The sequence below is a fragment of the Chiloscyllium plagiosum genome, unplaced genomic scaffold (genome assembly GCF_037043375.1).
Source record: "Chiloscyllium plagiosum isolate Xiang-an unplaced genomic scaffold, Cpla_swu_hap1 HiC_scaffold_12, whole genome shotgun sequence".
Taxonomy (NCBI): Eukaryota; Metazoa; Chordata; class Chondrichthyes; order Orectolobiformes; family Hemiscylliidae; genus Chiloscyllium; species Chiloscyllium plagiosum.
This window is the reverse complement of record NW_028270150.1, coordinates 18,537,110-18,557,658: the sequence shown is the minus strand read 5'-3', so window position 1 is coordinate 18,557,658 and position 20,549 is coordinate 18,537,110. Positions and strand designations below refer to the sequence as shown.

Below are 20,549 nucleotides of genomic sequence, written 5' to 3'. Positions count from 1 at the left end.
CAAGTGACCCTTGTCAGAACTGATGGTAGCTTGGAAAGTGTTGATTTATATGCAGAAGATAGGGTAAGGAATGAACGATAGATGGGAATAGTGCCCAAAGACAGAGAAGATAGTTGGACAGTGGATAACAGTCTGGCTGGGAGCGTGAATAGCAGTGAATGGGGATTGTTTATGTCTTATAATGGATGGTGCATAATAGCAGACTGTGTGATAACAAGGCCTGGTTTCGGGGTGGTTCGGGTGAATAACAATAAAAATAATTTCTTCCTTGGCACCATTACATGCACATTACACAGTTGATTTTGAAGTACATCACAATATGAGTTTCCAAACTGATTTCAACTAAACCTAAGCTACTAGGGGAAATAATCCTGGTAACCCTGTGTCCATGGTTCAGAATGCTAGAAATGGGTGGGTCTAGTCTTTGTCACAGGCTGACCATTCCACCCCCCCCCCCTCCCCCACCCCCCCCCACCCCCCCCCCCCCCTCCCCCCACCCTTTCATCAGCAAGTGGCTGAGTGATAAATCTCTGGACAGAAGGTCAAACTTCAGTACCCGCACTTCACCGTGAGACTTTGGAGCATCGTCTTGGTTGCCATTACAGTGCAATATTTAGATGAGATGTTGAACATTTGTAGCTATCACGTGCAGTGAATCAGTTTGGCTGAAGACTGTCATCTGTAATGTTGGACTCCTCAAGAGAAAGCTGAAATGTATTGACATTTAAAGATACAGCATTTCTTTAACAATTGTGTGCCCAGGCTCTGCCACCATTGAGACGGAGACACTCATGGAGACTCTTCCTTCCTATCGATGTTTCGTGGCCAACCATTATTCACAAGTGGTTGCGATAACAGTATAGAGCTTTAATCTGATCTGTTGCTTGCGAAATGTCATAACCCTGGATATTGCATGCTTCTTGCATTGTTTGTTATGTGTACAGTCCCGTGCTGTAACTTCAAAAGATTGATCTGGTCCTGCTTCTGACAGGTCTTCAGCACCCATCAGGATGGGTGGTTTTCTGCCATAAGAGAAGATGGAGAATTAATTAGTGTAAGTCTAACGTGATGCTGGTGGCTCACAGCACCTTAAACATGGGTTTTGAGCTGCAAGATCTGTTTTAAATTAGATTAGATTCCCTACAGTGTGGAAACAGGCCCTTCGGCCCAACCAGTCTACACCGACCGTCCGAGGAGTAACCCACCCAGTCCCATTCCCCTCTGACTAATGCACCTAACACTATGGGCAATTTAACATGGTTAATTCACCTGACCTGCACATCTTTGGACTGTGGGAGGAAACCGGAACGGCCGAAGGAAACCCACACAGACACAGGGAGAATGTGCAAACTCCACACAGACAGTCACTCGAAGCTGGAATCGAACCTGGGACCCTGGTACTGTGAGGCAGCAGTGCTAACCACTGAGCCACCGTGCCACCCCATGTTATGAAACTCTCCCATGTAGCTACGTGGTAGTGCAACACACACAATGTTCCTTCATGTAAAGATGGGGCTTTGTCACCATAATGAATGTGTGGTGGTTTCACCAACCAATACTGTCATGGGGGGATGCCTCGAAGAAAGGTAGATGAGTGAGGACAAGATCCAGTAGGTTCTTCCACCATTTTGGTTCCCTCACCGATACCATGGTCCCATTGCAACAAACAAGTTATTTCTGAAGCAGAGATGGGAGTTGTGCATTGAGACACTGCGGAATCCACAACGTAATACTCTCTGAAGGAATTGCCACGGTAACTGAAGATTGCAATAAGTAACACCCCTCTGTTTGAAACCCTCTGAAAATGTCCAAATAATTTCAAGAATTCCACAGCAGTTAGGTAAGTCATTATCGTGGAAAGATAGACAATTAAAAACGTAGTCAAACACCTAGGTAACTATTACACTGAGTCCACATTCACCCCACACACCCCCCCAACTATAATTTACCAGGATGTTGCTGGGAATAGAAGGTTTGAATTATAAGGAGAGGTTAGATAGGATGTGACTTTTTCACTGGAGTGTGGGAGGTTGATGAGTGACTTTATAGAGGTTTACAAAATCATGAAGGATATCGATAAGGTGAATTGAAGGTGTGTTTTCCCTAAGGCGGGGATTTCAAAACAAGTGGGCATATTTTCAATGTCAGAGGAGAAAGATTTTAAAAAGACACAGGGGCAAATTTTTGCACAGAGAGTGGTTCATGTGTGGAATGAACTTCCAGAGGAAGTGATGGATGCGGATACAGTTACAATGTTTTAAATACATATGGATAAATTCATAATAGGAAATGCTTGGAGGGATATGGGCTAAGCGCAGGCAGATGGGACTGGTTTAGTTTGGGAATTAAGTCGACATGGACTGGTTGGACCGAAGGGTCTGCTTCCGTGCTGTATGACTCTATGACTCTATAACTACATTTCCCCCAAACCTTTATATCTCCTTGACTCTGATCCAACAGAAAACCAAAGAAATCTGGACGCTGGAAATCGGAAACAAAATCAGAAATTGCCGGAAAATCTCAGGCACCATCTGTAGAGAGAAAGCAGAGTTAATATTTCAGGTCCAGTGATCCTTCTTCAGAACATCTTCTGAACCTACAGTCCTGTCACACCTCAGGACCTGACAAACTCCACTCCTTTCCTGAGATGCAACATTGCCCCTTTGCCCCTTGAGGACCTAACACAATCCTCATCCCTGAACCTGATAGTTCCCTGGTCTTGAAACTCAATGACTGCCCATCACTGGACCCACACACTCTCCTTTCCCCGTGACCCAATTCTCCCCATCACCCCCTGTACCCCACCCATCAGACGCAATATCCCCTGCCTATACTGGCACCCCCTTCCCTGAATGCTCACTGCTACTCCTCTTACTTGGCACCCTAACCACCTGATCGGAATCTCCTGTTAGATGTTGAGCTCTTCCATAACAAAGAAAAGGAGCAATGGGGCATTCTGAGTGGGATTGCTATCCCTTGGAAAATCTGTCCCATTAAATCATCAGCTGAAGGAGCACAATATATAACAATCAGCAGGACGTTTCTTTGTCTGTTTGATGGAATTCCATTAAACTTCATGGAGTCTGGAGTCAATGTTAAAGACTCCCAGTTTGACTCCATCCAAACATTGCACTGTCCCACCACATCTTTTGGGTCTGGCTTGCCAGTGGGCCAAGACCTACTCACAATGATGATGGAGGAGTCTAGGGAGAATGGCTATAGAGTCATAGAGCCATAGAAATGTACAGCATGGAAACAGACCCTTCAGTCCAACCCGTCCAGCCAACCAGATAACCACAGCCAACCAGAGTCCCACTTGCCAGCTCCCAGCCCATATCCCTCCAAACCCTTCCTATTCATATACCCATCCAAAATGCCTCTTAAATGTTGCAATTGTACCAGCCTCCACCACTTCCTCTGGCAGCTCATTCCATACCCGTACCACCTCTGTGTGAAAAAGTTGCCCATATGATTCAGTGAATATGACTATATTAGGCTGTTGCATGAGTCATCTGTGACTCAGCTCTCCCAATATTATTACAATTATCCCTTGATGTTAGTGGGGAGTAATCTGAAGCAAGGAATGGGATTAGATTAGATTAGATTACTTACAGTGTGGAAACAGGCCCTTCGGCCCAACAAGTCCACACCGACCCGCCGAAGCGCAACCCACCCATACCCTTACATTTACCCCTTTAACCTAACACTACGGGCAATTTAGCATGGCCAATTCACCTGACCCGCACATTTTTGGATTGCGGGAGGAAACCGGAGCACCCGGAGGAAACCCACGCAGACACGGGGAGAATGTGCAAACTCCACACAGTCAGTCGCCTGAGTCGGGAATTGAACCCGGGTGGGTGTCCTTTTGTCATGTTCTGGTGCCACGGTCATTACCAGCTGGTCTATCTGGATGAAATAGATTTGTATCGGATTCATTGCACTCCGAACATCGTGATGGGGCAGGGGAAAGCCTTGTTGGTGTACCCTTTGAGGTCTCGGTGACTTCCTCCTCACAGGTAGAGGTAGAGCTGAGAGTGTCCATCACAGGTTCCTCTTAGCAGAGTTTCATTGGATGCCAATGGTGCCTACATAAGAGAAAATGGGGAATTTGTCAAATAAAAGTTTGTGCACATTAAACATAGAAATATAGAAAATAGGAGCCATAGGAGTAAGCCATTCAGCCCTTTACACCTGCTCCACCATTCAATATGATCATTGATTGTGCAACCCAGTATTCTGTTCCTACTTTCTCCCCATGCCCTTTAATCCCTTCAACCACAAGAACAATATCTAATTCCTTCAAAAACATTCCACGGTTTCGCCTCAATCACTTTATGTGGTAGAGCATTCCACAGGCTCACCACTCTTTGGGTAAATAATTTTTTCCTCATCTCAGTCCTAAATGGTCCACCCAAAATATATAAACTGTGATCTCTAGTTCTGAACTCCCCAGTCATTCGGAACAGGTTTCCGCACCGCCCCACCTTCACCCGTCAGTCTCACCATCCCAGTATGATTTAGCTCCGGTGTTAATGAGAGAGCAGCACAGTTCCAACAATGAGGGCAGGGAGGTGCCCGATTGAGTGAGTAGAAAATGCAAAAGGCAGGGCATGGTAGTAGTTTGGGAGGATGAGGTAGATGAGGGCCTTGAGTGGATACAATACAAGGAACACCAAACGTAACCATCCATGAGCTTTGATGAGAGATGTGTGCAGTGGCAGTCTGACTGAGTGGTTGCCCTGTGAGTCTGAAGTAGCAGAGAGAAGATAATTGTATTTATCCTTGCACAGGCTACAGAAGATCATTGGAGTTGACATTTCGGGCATGTCCCTTCTTCAGTCAGGCTTTTGCCCGAAATGTCGATTCTCCTGCTCCCCGGATGCTGTCTGACCTGCTGTGCTATTTCCAGCACCAAGCTTTATCAACTCTGACTCTTCAGCATCTGCAGTCCTCATTTTCACCTGCAGAAGATCAATGACTATCTGCCTGAACTGCAGCACACTGCATTTCCCCCGGCACACTGTCTGACCAGGGCTGATACCGGACTCGAGGCTGGCTGGATCTGTTGGCCTGGGCTCCTTTCGTCTTCAAGACAGAAGGATGGCCTCTCCCTCTCCACCCCCTCAATCACCAGCAAATCAGAAAGCTGCCTTCCCTTTCTGGACAACATCCTCAGTGGTAACAGTTGAGTACCTCAGAGTGAGAGCCATTAACTGCCTTGCAGAGTCTGAAGTGGTGCACAGTTGGGCTTTGAGTCTGATGCATATAGCATGAACATCAGAAGGTCCCTGTAGTGGTTCGCACTTCCACCCTCTCTTTCTGTTCAACTCCGCAAGAAGGGTTGTACAATTAATGGGGTGAAGACTATGTGAAAACATTTGCCCAGGCCATGGTGAACCGGGTGACGTGAATCTTAACAAAACATCTGAACTGCAAATGGAAACATTTCATCACTGAGATCATTTATGCAACAGGTTTACTTAATTTTATCTAATTCTTCCCTTTCCTCTGCTGCATAAGGTAATGGTTCTAATTGAGTTCACGTTCCTGTTATCCCTTCTCTATCCCTTCTGATAGTACACACAGGTTGCAGATGGAGACAGTGAGTTTGACACTAAACTTTACAGGGAGCAGATGACATTGGTACAGTTCCCCAGAGTCCTAGTAATTATGCCTGATGTGTAATGTAGTTGTATTTATTGTTATCGTGTAATAAACAATCTTGATACCTAAGAACAGTGTCTCATCTGTAATGACTCTGTGGATGGTGTCATCTGTACTGCTCATCATTAGACAGGCTCTAGACAAATATAGACAAGGGAGGATTGGTGGAAGAGAATGTGACAATACTTTAAAGGGTTATTTTGTCCTGATTTCTTTAAGAGAGAGGTTGAAGGAAGGTGATGAGCTGGCTACTGAAGACAACTTGTGTATATAGCTTGGGAGGCCTTGGGTTTGTTTGAATGCAACCTGAATGAATGTGCCCCACTCTCACAGATCAGGTTTTTTGAGTAGCATCAAAAGGTATTGGAGTCTCAACAGACGTGGAAGCTTCCATGAATGTCTTTGAATTTTCTCTTGATGTTTTCTTTCCTCCTGGATGGGAGATCTGGGAATCTATATCTGAATTGTCCTTTTTTTTGCCAAGGGTTGTGTTTATGGGATGGCACTATACTGGAGCAGTTAATAAGTAATAGTCACTGTATCTATTATCCTGTTAAGTTTTCCAGTAGAGTTAATTTACTCTAAATTCCTTTTTCTTTGGTTTTATTTTAACTTGAGTTTCAAGAAATTGTGTTTTGCTGAACGTCAAGTAGTTTGACCAGTTACATTGCATTTGGAACACGAAACTTTACATTTACGTTTAAAATAAGAACAAGTAGGGTCAAGATTACCACCTTAAAATATTGTGAGAGGTTCTGGTCTGATCTGGTCCATAACAAGAAGCATTTGAAACAAGTATAGGTAGACAGCATGAGTTGCCAGTTATGACAACAAGGTCATTGCCTCATCACCCATTTTAGTTTATTCCCTAGTTTTCCCAAAGGCACTGAAAATATTCAGCCATTTTCCAGCAAACCTCCCATATGACCATATGTGAACCTGGATGGTGAATGGTAACAGAATTGAATCCAAATTGAGTGGGAGGGTGATACTACCCCATTGTAATGCATACACACGTAAACACTCTCTCTCTCTCACAGTCACACACACTCACAGTCACAATCACACTGGCACTGGCACTGACACACGTACACACACACACGCACACATATACATACACATTCATACACGCACACAGACGCAAACGCACGCATACTCAGACACAGACATATACACACACTCATACACTATTCACACATACTCTCACACACCACACAAACACATAAGTTCAGAAAAAGATTTTTGCCTGGTAGGAACAGAAATAACTGATTCCTGTTTCTCTTTTCTATTCTCCAGTTAAGTGAGGTTGAATATAGCATTTCCACTGATACACAAACAATGAACAGGCAGCAATGACCTCAGACCAAAGTATTGCACCAGCCATATTCTGCACAGCTGAGTAACAATACTGTCTTAACCAACAGAGCCACCAAGAGAACTGGCAAATTTCCTCAGTGAAACTACGTACACAGCTCCAATCTTGCTGGCCTAATCGAGATAGTGAGTTGCTGATGTGAGGTTGACTCAACTGGACTGAGATTCGATGCAGAGCACTTAAGATACAGGAAAGTGATTGAAGTCACGTATTGAGTGAAAGAAGCCACTTTGAAGCTTCCAGTAGCAGGGCAGGAAGCTCTGCAAATACCAGCTGCACAGATCAGGTCAACTGTTCCAGCAAGATGATATAAAGACTCACTGCAATTTTATTCTTCAAAAATTCCATGTCACCAACTATAATCCCTCGTAATTTTGATCCATGATTCTTGGGCATTGGAATGCAGAAGTGTGGTTATTTTTGCTCCAGATTCATGCACTGGTGCACCGTCTGAGACCATTCTGACTCCTTGTAGCATGCCTTTTGAAGACAGATATTCCACTCACACCCGTGCTGCATTCAGAATCCAACACCGCCCACAGAAGCTGACCTCACCCCATGAGAAATGAAGGGTGTTGAGCATTTTGTCTTTGGAAAAAGGATTTTGCGATGAGGTCGTTAACGTTTCAAGACTACAAAGGGTAGTGGCAGAGAATAAACGGCATAAATCATTTGCTGTGCTGATGGGTTCTAAAAAGAAAGGGCATAAATCTAAAAATAAGAAAGCAAAGTTATGAAGTGAGGTCCAATGCATCATGTTACCTGAGGCATGCCAGACCAGGTCTTTGAAATTAATTTTTGGTCTGAAGAATCGTGAAGTATATGCAAATAAGTCAAGTTTAACAATGGAATCCAGATCAGGCTTACGTAGCCTTAAGAAATGGGATTTTTTTTAACATAAACAGGTCTGGCCACATCTGTAAAGAGAAACAGTATTAACACTTGACACCCAACTTCATCGCCATCCAGTATCATCAAACAACTCTTTACTTACCTATCATCGAGTCATAGAGTCATAGAGATGTACAGCACAAAAACAGACCCTTTGGTCCAACTCGTCCATGCTGACAAAATATCCCAATCCAATCTAGTCCCATTTGCCAGCACTTGGCCCATTTCCCTCCAAACCCTTCCTATTCATATACTCATCCAGATGCCTTTTAAATGTTGTAGCCATACCAGCCTCCACCACTTTCTCTGACAGTTATTTCCACACACGCACCACCCTCTACATAAAAATATTGCCCTTTAGGTCTCTATGATATCTTTCCCCTCTCACCCTAAACCTCTAGTTCTAGACTCCCCACCTCAGGGAAAAGACTATTAATCCTATCCATGCCCCTCATGATTTTATAAACCTCTATGAGGTCACCCCTCAGCTTTTGCCCTCCAGGGAAAACAGCCCCAACCTATACAGCCTCTCCCTATAGCTCAAATTCTCCCAGCCTGGCAACATCCTTGTAAATAGCTTCTGAACCCTTTCAAGTTTCACAACATCCTTCCGATAGGAAAGAGACCAGAATTGCACACAATCATCCAATAGTGGCCTAACCAACATCCTGTACAGCCGCAACATGACCTCCCAGCTCATGTACTCAATACTCTGACCAATAAAGGAAAGCATACCAAACGCCTTCTTCACTATCCTATCTACCTGTGCCTTCTCTCTCTCTCTCTCTCAACATCTCCATGTACTATATTCTCAAACACCCCATCCTCTCCAACCCCAAATTATCATCAGCTATCTTCAGTTCTGGATTCAAAATGCTAACTCTGTTTTCTCTCTACAGACACTGCCAGATCTGCTGAGTTTCTCCAGCACTTTCTGTTCTTGCTTCAGATTTCCAGCATCTGCTGTTCTTGTTGCAAACGTATTAATTTAATTTTATTTTTGAATTGTGTGCACAACGTCAAAGGCCACACTTAATGCACATTCTTAACTGTCCTGTAAAGACCAGGGTGAAGTTTCTATTCAAATGGCTGCAGTCTTTGGGGTGACAATGCCACAAAGAACACTACAGCACAGGACAGGCCCTTCTGCATACAAAGCCTGTACTGACACATGATGCCTTTCTAAATTAAATATCTTTTGCCTCTATGTGCTCCATATCCCTCTATTCCCTACCTATTCATGCATCTGTCAAAATGCCTATTGTATCTGCCTCCACTACTGCCTCCACTATCTCTGCTAGCAGAACATTCCAGGCACTTGCTACCTTTTGTGTAAAAAAACTTGCTTTTTATATGTCCTTTAAACTTACCCTGCTTTACCTTAAACCAATGTCCCTTAGTAATTGACATTTCTACTCTGGAAAAAGGCTCCCAACTATCCATTCTATCCACGCCTGTCATAATTTTGCAAACCTCTACCAGGTCTCCCCAACATACAGTTCCTGCCTGTATGATTGTTTGGACTGCACTGTGTGGATTTTGGCATTTGATAAAGAAAAGGAAATAACACTGATACAATATGAAAAAGGAATGTGCATTTGTGCTGATCTCTTCCCAACCTCAAGTCATCACAAAGCACTTTACAGTCAATGAAAAAGCTTTCAGTGTTGTTACTGTTGTGACATAGTAAACAGAGCAGTCAATTCAAGTTTCCACAAACAGCATGAAATTATGACCAGATAGTCTGTTTTCATGATTTTAATTGATGGGATTTTGATTGACGAGAACATCATACAGTACTCTCTTGCTCGTCTTTGAAATAGTGCCCGGAAATCTTTTATGACCATCTGAGAGGCATCAGATTAATAACTCTTTTAGAAGACAGTACTGCTCTGAAGTGTCAATCTAGATTATGTACTCAAGCCTTGAGAGTGGGACTTGAACACTTAACCCAATGACACAGAAGCAAGAGTGCTATCGCTGCTTGTGGGATGGACAAACACGACACAGGCACCATTGTAACCCCAAATGAGGACCTCTAATTGTATGTGAAAAGCCATGCAACTACTGTAAACACTTTGAAAAGAAACTGCAGATGATGAGCCACAGTAGAGCCAAGAATGAAATTGTCACACTGATCCTGACAAAACTCACGTACACTGAATCGCAAGGACAGAACAAGGGAAAGCGGAGAGAGAGGAGAGAAAAGTGTATTTCAGTCTGAAACTCAGAATACTTAACCATTCTCCTATCTCCCTTCTTAAACCCTGCCTGCTAGCATCCCACAGAATTGCTCCAGTTAGTATATTTGCAGTAATGTGTTTGAGGTGAAATCAGCTGAGTTATTAAGGCTGACATTTAGCCTTTGGCCACAACCTGCTTATCTCAAGATATCTCCTAAGGAACATCCTCAGACAGCTCATATTAATTCATCCAGTTATTATGACACTGTAGATGGCTACAATTATCATATCAAACTCTCATTTAAATATTTCCAGAGTGTTTGTTCAATCCAATCATTGATCTGTGAGTGAACAGTGTTGGTAAATTTATCGCTGGGCCCAATTTTATTTTTCCCTCCCTACAATTTAATTTATAATAGTTTTTTGCGGCTATTTCTTTCATTCTTTTACCTGCTTAAGACACATCTCAGCTACCTTCTTCACAGGCTAACAGCCCAAATCTTTCACTTAGTCCTCGTACGCACTGAAATGAAAGATTGATGTGGAGACCAAGTTTTAACGGCTTTAGTGTAGCTGAATAAAATCGATCTACTGAACAAAAGAGGGAAGTCTTTACAAAACAGCCTTGATCAGATTGTAAAGGTACAACGTGGATTGTGAGTTACAATGGAGCATACAGTCACACAAGTGCATTTGTGAGTCAGTCTCTTGGTTCTGGTTGAAGACCAAGAGAGTCCAGATTTAAAGGGATTTGCAAAAGTATATGTGATGTGAGAAAGAACATTTTCACACAAGGAATAGTTCATTTGTAGATCACCTGGAGGTCTGGTAGAGGCAGAATCATTTGAGGCAATTAAGAGGGGATGACGATTTCAATTTGAGGATGCCCTCATAAGAACAGGGTACGATTCCCAACTCATCGACCACCAGTTCCAACGTGCCACAGTGAGAAATCGTAATGACCTCCTCAGGAGACAGACACGAGCTGCAACAGACTTCCTGGAAGCCGACCAACTATGCCATGTTCTTCGCAGCCTGCAACACGTTATCGATGAGGATGAGCACCTCACCAAGACATTCCCCACACATCCACTTCTCACCTTTAAGCAACTACCAAACCTTAAACAGATTATACAGCAAACTGTCCAGCCTTCAGGACAACATCAACCACAACACCGTACAACCATGTCACGGCGGACGCTGCAGAGTGTTGACACGGATGCCACCATTATACGTGGGGACACCACCCACCATGTACGTGACGAGCACTCATGTGACTCAGCCAATGTTTTCTATCTCATATGCTGCAGGCAATGATGCCCCAAGGCATGGTACATTGGTGAGACCGAGCAGATGCTATGACAACAGATAAATGGACGCCGCACAACAATCACCAGACAGTGATGTTCCCTCCCAGTCCGGGAACACTTCAGCGGTCCGTGACATTCGGCCTCCGACCTTCAGGTGTCCAACCTCCAAGGCAGACTTCGGGACAAGCAATAACGCAGAATGGCCGAGCAAAGGCTGATAGCCAAATTCAGTACCCATGGGGATGGCCTCAACCGGGACCTTGGGTTCATATCACACTACAGGTGACCCACTGCAGTATACTATCTCTTTCTCTCTCTTCCACTCTCTCTCCCACACACACACACATGCACGCACCCTCTCACTGGCATATACACCATCAAACTCACACACGCATTTAACCAAGTTTACACACAGACATATATACACACTTTATCACATGCACTCACACCCACATGCACACACTCACATACACACACTCACTCTGTCTCTCCTACATGCACACACATATAAGCTTATGAGGTGAATTTGTTTTTGCAGAATTACAGTTTATTTTGCTCAAAAACTGCATTAATCCATGTAAAACTCTGTAAATCCCACTTTAGAAATAGAACCAGTCTAACTCAATTTTGGGGCACAGACTGACCTCACACCTTAGGGCATTGTCTGAGCTGAGATGGCACCTATTGTTAGAAAAGATAGACCTATCCTGACAGTACAAAGTTAAAAATCACGCAACACCAGGTAATAGTCCAACAGGTTTAATTGGAAGCACTAGCTTTCGGAGCGCTGCTCCTTCATCAGATGGTTGAAGGAGTGGTGCTCCAAACTCTAGTGCTTCCAAATAAACCTGTTGGACTATTACCTGGTATTGTGTGACTTTTAACTATTTCAATTCAAACGTTGTGCAAAGGTGTGGGGCAAAGGCAAGTAAATGCTCACTGAAGAGCCAGTACAGACACAACAGACCAAATGGCCTTTCTCTGAGCCAGAACAATTCTGTGATTCGATCCCTTCACTTAAGAATCTGTGGGATGGAGTAAGATCCAAGATCAGACATGAAACCTATTCCAGAAGCATTCTTAATATCCAGTGGCTGGTTTCATTAGTACGCTTAAAATTTTATAGTATTACTTGTTTGTTTGATATCTTATTGTCTATATATGTCATTGAGTCAAAAATAATAATGCCAAATGGAACGACTTTCAATGGAACATAGAAAAGTCCAATACAGGAACAGGCCGTCCAGGTCACCATGGCTGTGCCGACTATGATACCATTCTAAACTACTCCCTTCTGCCTGCACGTGGTCTGTATCCCTCTACTCCTCGCCTGTTCACGTGTCAACCTATATGCGTCTAATAATGCACGTACACCATTGTCACCTATATTCAGTATACAGGGCTCCACAATTTACAAGATATCTGACTTACGAACACTTATACTTATGAACACGACCCCATACTGGAATGTAATGTCAAAGACCTGACGTACAAATGTTTCTTGTACTTACAAACAGTTCCCTTCTATTTATGTTACAACTTGCCTACAAATTGACTGGCAAACAGACTCCAGAATGGAACCCTTTCATCTCAGGACTTGCTTGTATGTAAAATTCTTAACTTTGTGATGAAGTGATTTGATGTACAAGACCCAGATTTCATGTGTGAATATCATATACAAGACCCCAATTACAACTCAATTCAACTAAAATGAACTTAGCAGAGCAGTAAATGCTATTCTGTAATATGACTGGTAAATTATATTGCTGTGCACCTTCCAAACTCACAATCTCTACCACCTAGAATTTTAAAGGCAGTGGACACATGGGAACCCCAACCTGCAAGTTCCCAATCAAACCATTCACCATCTTGACCTGGAAGAATATCACCGTTCCCTCACTGTTGCTAAGTCAAACCTCTGGAACTTCCTTCCCAGCTGTCCTGCAGTTGGACCATGGACTGCAGCAATTCAAGAAGATAGCTCAAAACATCTTCTCAAGGACAATTGTGATTGGGAAATAAATGCTGGCCCAGACAGCAAGGCTCACAACCCAGGAATGAACAATAAAAATGCACTTCCATGAATTTCTAGGGATTTCCATTCATCAAATATTCCCTTCATCAAACTCCATACTGATTGATGACCCTGGTTTCTCTTCATATAGCAAGTTTGATATATTTCCATTTTGACTTCTGTATTTATTTTGCATTATATTTTCTTTGGTAGAATTGTTTGACATCCTTCAGCTGTCTTCAGCTTTTCCTTTCAATCCCCTTTTCATTTCAATTCTACACACTGCTTTGGTGATATTTCCAGTTTCTGTGCTGAATCTGTTAAATTCATGAGGTGAGCAATATCAGTATGTGCAACTGCATATGTTCACTGAGATGTCAGGAATATCTGAGTGTGAGCAGTAAACACTAGGTATTTTACATCAATAGACTGGTACACTCTTTTACAATTTCGCTCTCAGCTGAGGTTCTTATACTGTAATAGACCATCCATCCAAAAAGCAACAGAACTTTAACAAATTGACAAACCTACTCACTAAAAATTAGTTCCTCCATTTTCCACATTGAGTCCAAGTGTCACACAGGAACAAATGAACAAAGCTGATGCTAGAAAAGGGGCAACTTGACCATACTTTGAACTATTCACCAAATGCATCCCAAGCTCTTACAATAAATGGGACTTAGTCCTGAGTTGCCTTGACATCCAAAAAGGTTATTTAGAGAATAGAGATGAACTCCTGCTAACTGTGATGAGGACTGCTCTTTTAACAAGGTTATGTTGTCCTTGGCTTTTTCTCAGAGTGGTCATAAAAGACACAGATTCCAAAAAGTCTGAGTTGAAGGGTTTTAGGGCCAATTTGATAATATCTAATAGATACTGCCTCAGACAACAGGCTTTCAAATTTTTGAAAAAACACTTGCACAATGAAAAAGGAGTGGCCAGTTCTCCCAGTTCAGCTTTTCTCTGATTTGTTATGGCTTTTGGCAGTCTGGCTACTCACTGAAAGCGGTCATGTAGTTTTGAAGCTGTTGGACTCAAAGAAGCAAGTCTATGCTAGTCCTCTTTCTCTGACTTCTCTCCTGTAAGACCCTGTGTTTGATTTTACCTTCTGGGCCAAGTGGTGTTTATGGGGATTGTTGCAAGCATTGGGAACAGCATCATTAAGTTGGGATAATCTGTTGGGTTTTCGGATAGATTAAGGTATTCTGTATTCTGTTCTCTTTTGGTTGTGTTTCATTTGGTAATCTTGTAAATAAATTCTGTTTTGTTTAAAACTAAGTGGTTTGACCAGATGCATCACTCCTGGAATATCCATCATACACCTGCTTAAAATAACGAGCAAAGTTAGGGACTGGGCTACTTTCTTAAAATGTTTTGAGGGGGTCTGGCCACAAACCTCTTTCCTGATGAAGGGATTATACCAAAACGTCGATTCTCCTGCTCCTCGGATGCTTCCTGACCTGCTGTGCTTTTCCAGCACCACGCTGACAAACAGTTTATTGAGTTGAACTGAATTTAAATAAAATATTTAACTTAAACAGTATAATTTCTGTCAAGGCAGCATCCAAGGAGCTTCATATTTAACTCCTAAGATCATGAATCACAATCAATACATAGATTGAAATATGCAATTAAATATGCCATTTGTTTGGAAAAATACAGGTCGCTTATTAATGTTGTCAAATTATTTTTAAGATTCATTTTTGAAGTTAATTGCTATAACGCTGTTTTGAGTCAATTTTTGGTTCCATATTTTGAACATGAATTGACTAAACTGAAGTACCTTGAGATACTTACTTCCAGAAAAATACCTGACATATATTTCATCCTGCAAAAAATAAGTCAGGAAACCATATTCAAATAAATCTTGCCCCTCTTGCAAGTAAATTCTTCAAGCATGCTTAAAAGTCAACAATTGCTGAGAAATTCAAAATCTATCGCTCTCCCAGAGGAAGATATTCGCTCTCACTTGGCCATTGATCCACTTTCCAGGCTCAAGTGAGAGGGAGTCTAGGCAGTATGCTTGGCAAGAAATAAAGCTGGGTCATATGACAAGAATTTGTGTCCACATACAAGAATTGGTGTCCCCCATCTCCTGCCCATCACCCCTGGCATTTCACTGAGAGCAGGGAAGTTAGCTGATGGCACACATGCCCTCAGATCAATGGAGGCACTTCAGTAGAAATTCTTTGTTGACCTTTTTGGGTGTCGGTTTAGTGGAGTTGGCTGGACAGCTGGTTTGCAAAGCAGTGTGGTGCAGACAGTGTTGGTTCAATTCCTGCACTGGCTGAGGTTACAATGAAGCGCTCTCCTTCTCAATCTCTCCCCTCACCTGACATATAGTGGCCCTCGGGTTAAATCGCCATCAGTTATCTCTCCCTAATACGCGAGCAGCCTATGATCTGGTAAGACTATGGTGACACAAGTACCCTCTTTATTTACAAATAACAATTAATCCTGCTTTGGTTTCTCATTCCCTGAAGGCTTCTCCAACAAAGATGGGTTCACCAACTATTCCTGACTTTAAATATTTATAATCCTCTGACACAGCTTCTACGATTATAGAAGATTAGGTGACAGTGGCCAGAGTCACTATTAAACTCCTCAACAAATTAGGATGCAACCCATTCCAACTGGATGTCCTTGTTTCACTTTGGGCACTGCCAACTTTTTAAACACTTCCTCATTATCTGTTTTTATCCTGATGAACTTTTCAACTACCTGAGCCTTTGCTTTGGCATTAGCAACAGCGTAACCTCTGGTAAAAACAGATTGGAAATATGTATTTATTACTCCAATCAAAATGTCTGTGTCCAAAAGATGATGTTTTGTTCCAGAATCCTGATCCCTTTCTTTGACTAAGCTTTTACTATATATATATATATATGTTTATAAAACAACAGCAACTTGTGAGGAAAATTACAGGCCATGGAATCAAAGGGTCAGTAGCAAAGTAGATTTAAAATTGGCCAAGTGAGAGGAAACAGAGTACAGCAGTAACTGTGTAAGTTTCAAGCTGGAGGAAGTTTTATAGTATTTAGACCCATGCTTTTCCTGATATATATTAATGATTTAGATTTTTGTATGCAGGGGACAATTTCAAAGTTTGCAGATGACATGAAACTTGGAAGAATTGTAAACTGTGAGTAGTACTGCAAAAATCATAGATAAATTGGTGAAGTGGAAGGATAGGTAGCAGGTGAGGATCAATGCAGAGAAATGCGAGGTGATGCATTTTTCTGGGGAGAATACTGAAAGACAATATAAAATAGCCTAGACAAGTTAAAAGGGGTGCAGGGACAGAGGAACCTGGGTGTATAGATGCACAGACTATTGAAGTTAAAAATCACACAACACCAGGACACAACCACATGATGAAGGAGCGTCACTCCGAAAGCTAGTGCTTCCAATTAAACATGTTGGACTATAACCCGATGTTGTATGATTTTTAACTTTGTACATCCCAGTCCAACACCGGCATCTCCGAATCAGTTTATTGAAGGTAGAGAGGGCAGTAAAAAAAAGAAACGGCGTGTTCTCAGCTTTGGGTAACAAAGCTTTGGGTACAAGAGGTGATGTTGAATCTGTAGAAGACACTTGCTGGATCTGAGCTGGAGCATTGTGTAAAGTTCCAGGCACTGCACTATTGAAAGGTTGTGAACACGTTAGAGAACTGATTTACAAGGTGGAAGTTATGAGGATAGATTAAAGACTTTGGGATTATTCTCTTTGGAAAGCAGAAGGCTAAGAGAGGACTTCAAAGAGATTTTCAAAACCATGAGCAGGGAAAATAGCGTGGATAAAGCCAAACTGTCCCAGGTTGTAACAAAACAAAAACAAGAGAGCGTAGATTTAAAGTGATTGCAAAAGGAGCAAATGAGTTATAAGAAAACCTTTTTCATGCAGTGACTAGTGATGGTAAGGAATACACTGCCTGGAAGTGTGATGGAAGCATTTTCATTTGAGACATTCATTCAAGAGAGTATTGGATGACTATTTGAATAGAAATAATATGCAAGGATATGAGGAGAAAGTAGGAGATTGGCATTAGGCAATGAGACTCATTTGAAGAACCAGTGTCGACACAATGGGCTGAATGGTCTCCTTCTGGTGCATTTATAACTCATTCACCCACTAACACTATATGCAAGGCATGAATTCTATAGTGGCAATTTTTAAAAAGCAATTCATTGATAGGTTTCCACTAGCATAAATAAAGTCTTTACTACAGGTCAATAAAAGTGTTAACCATTCAACCCCCTGAAGTTTTCAGTAGCTGAAATTACAAAGCATACGAAACCATTTAACCATTGTATAAGGAAATATTGTGAAATTACTAGCAGAGATCAGACAGCCAGAGTGGTCCATCAAGCAAAGTCTCAGGTGTTTCAAGAGAGGAAAGGTTGTCACAGGCAAACTCCTTTATGCATTCTTGCCCACTGTCAGCATTCCTAGTTCCATCTACAATCGGTTCTCTGACTGCTGCGGTTCACTACGTAGCACTGTCACCTTTGATTTAGAATAGGCCTGTCTGAGAGACTCAGTTAGATATTCCAGGCTGACAGCCTCAGTACAGTATTGAAGGAGTGTGTCACTTTTGGAGGTACTAGCCTTTCACATGTAGCCTTCTCTCAAAAGAGCATTACTTTCAAAAGCAAGTGTGACCTCCTAATGTCCTGGCCAGCATTATCCGTCAAGCACCATCACTGCTGCTGGGACAAAATCCTGGACCTCCCTTCCCACCAGCACTGTTGGCAGCTCACCACCACCTGCTTGAGAGCAATTAGAGATGGGCAGGTAATTCTGAAGAAAGATTCAGGCTTGCATATATTAGCAATGTGGTGGATCCATTTCTAGTTGGTATGAAAACCAGCTCCTCTTAGAGGGTGGCCCACTGTCTTTGATTCCAAACAACTTGGGCCAGATCCTAACTCGCAAGTTAGTTTAACTCTTCCAATTGAACATTCTCAAGTCTGACTGACTCTTATTCTTTTCTGTGAGGGCTCAACTTCTAATGATATTGTTCTTCCCATATGTTCTGTCACTGAAATTTGCTCCATTTTATTCCATGGAATAAGAACCAGTCCTTGCTCTTTCCCCATTGAGCTAGAAACATCTGAATCCAATTGACAGATTTACAATTACAGTATGAGCATCCGCACAAACTGAATGTCTCCTTTCATTGACAGAACACTCAACCTTTCAGTCCGGAAGATATTGAATCTTCACAGCAGCAATGAATCATTGAACTAAGCAGCACAGAGCAAAAGCTATTGGGTTAATATGCCTGCACTGTCTAAAGTAGTAGTCTAAAACAGCTGTGCTCTTTCACTGCTTTCTCCAGATAACTTTTAATGTTTTTAATTTTGGAAGATTTATGCTTTTCATTGTAAACCTGCCAAAGCTTCTGCTTTCTACATTGTCATTCCATCTTTTAACCTCTTTTTTGAAGTCCTGTTCCATGGGTTGTTACGATGCCAAATGGTCAGTGTGTTTATGAGTGCCCAACTACCTATGTCACCAGGCTAAGAAAAGGGTGCAGTGGAGATCAGGTTTAAGAAAGTTCAATAACCAACTAGAAAATGCAACTAGGGGACACAGTTTAAAAATAAGGGTTCTCAATTTAAGGAAAAGATGAGGAAAGTGTCTTCCTTTCAAAGTTGTGAGACCCTATGGAGTTCTCTTCCCCAGTGAACAATGGAGGAGGGATCAAAGAATCCCTACAGTGTGGAAGCAGGCCATTTGGCCCCTCAAGACCACACCAACCCTCCAAAGAGAACCCCATCCCTCCAACCCTAAAATCCTGCATTTCCTATGCCACGTAGCCTGCACATCCCTCAAAGCAATGGGCAATGTCGCATGGCCAATCCACCTAACCTGCACATCTTTGGAAGGCATTAGGAAACCGGAGCAAATCCATGCACACATAGGGAGAATGTGCAAACTCAACAGAGAGAGTCACCCAAGGGTGGAATTGAACCTAGGGCCGTGGTGATACGAGGCAACAGTGGTAGCCACCATGCTACCCCATTAAATTTATTTTAAGGGTGAGGGAGATAGATTCTTGACTAACAAAGGTGTTTAGAGGTGTCAGGATAGATTGGAGAGTGCAATGAGGCCACAATCAAAAAGGTATGATTTTATTGAATTGCAGAGAACACTCAGAGGCTGATTGTCTGCTGCTAATTTGTATGTTCATATTTTCCAGGAGGAACTGAGAGCCTTCACTGATTTCTCTATTTCTTTTGTGATACCCTAAATGCCCCCTCTTCTACTTTCCCTCCAGCTGAGAACAGCTGATAACACAAACCACAAATGGATCTTTCTGCTCATTTTGGCTTCGTTACTCACTGAATACATCTGACAGGGGGCTAAGCTCTAGTATTTGAGGCAAAGTTTTAGCTCTTATTGTTCAAGACTTTGAGTCAAAAGTTACGTAAGTTTAAGTAATTGGTTTGTTTTGTACTTCAGTTCTTCCCACATTCTATTTAAACGATGCCAATGTTAAGAAATATCCAACTGCAGAAAAAGCTGTGATGCTCAGTTGCATCTCTCTGTCATTATTAAGTGCAGCTATATTACAGTAACACATTTCTTACGCAATACTCTACAGCGAATCACTATTATACAAGATTTTCCCAAGTTTAGCAGTGTTCGAAATAATAATGAAATTATCCACTTACGCAACAAATGCTGGGACTAACATTGTAACCAGTGTTGTACGGAGAAATTGAAAGATTTACAGCCACACGGCAAATAACATTCATTCTGATGAATAAACAGAAATGCAAAGCATTGCACAGTGAGTAACTTTCAGCCTGCTGAACAAGCAAGTACATTTGTGATTACACAATAATTCTTACCCTGTTAACTAAACAAATCCATACAGTTGCACAGTGAGTAACCCTCATGCTGCTAAGCAAACTACTGCATGTGTGATCACACAGGAACTCATACCCTGCTGAATAAACAGAAGATTTGCACAGATACATGGTGAGTAACCCTCATCCTGCTTCACAGGCAGAAACTCTGCACATTCCTGATAAAAATGGGCATCATTGTTGAGTTTTGGAAGTATTCTACATATCTCAGCTCCCAGTTCCTGATAG

At 42.2% G+C, this 20,549-nt stretch overlaps 1 long non-coding RNA gene across 2 annotated transcripts; it reads right to left on the bottom strand.

Moving 5' to 3' along the window:
* Window positions 1–536: 536 nt before the first annotated feature.
* LOC122555582 (uncharacterized) lies at window positions 537–20,211 on the bottom strand. 2 transcript variants are annotated; one of them, XR_006313312.2, is made up of 4 exons: window positions 20,124–20,211; window positions 3,898–4,088; window positions 2,431–2,531; window positions 537–1,022 (listed from the first exon to the last, which is right to left on the bottom strand). It is a non-coding gene; the product is annotated as an uncharacterized LOC122555582 (long non-coding RNA). The 2 variants fall into 2 exon arrangements; XR_015758736.1 differs by lacking the exon at window positions 2,431–2,531.
* Window positions 20,212–20,549: the final 338 nt, after the last annotated feature.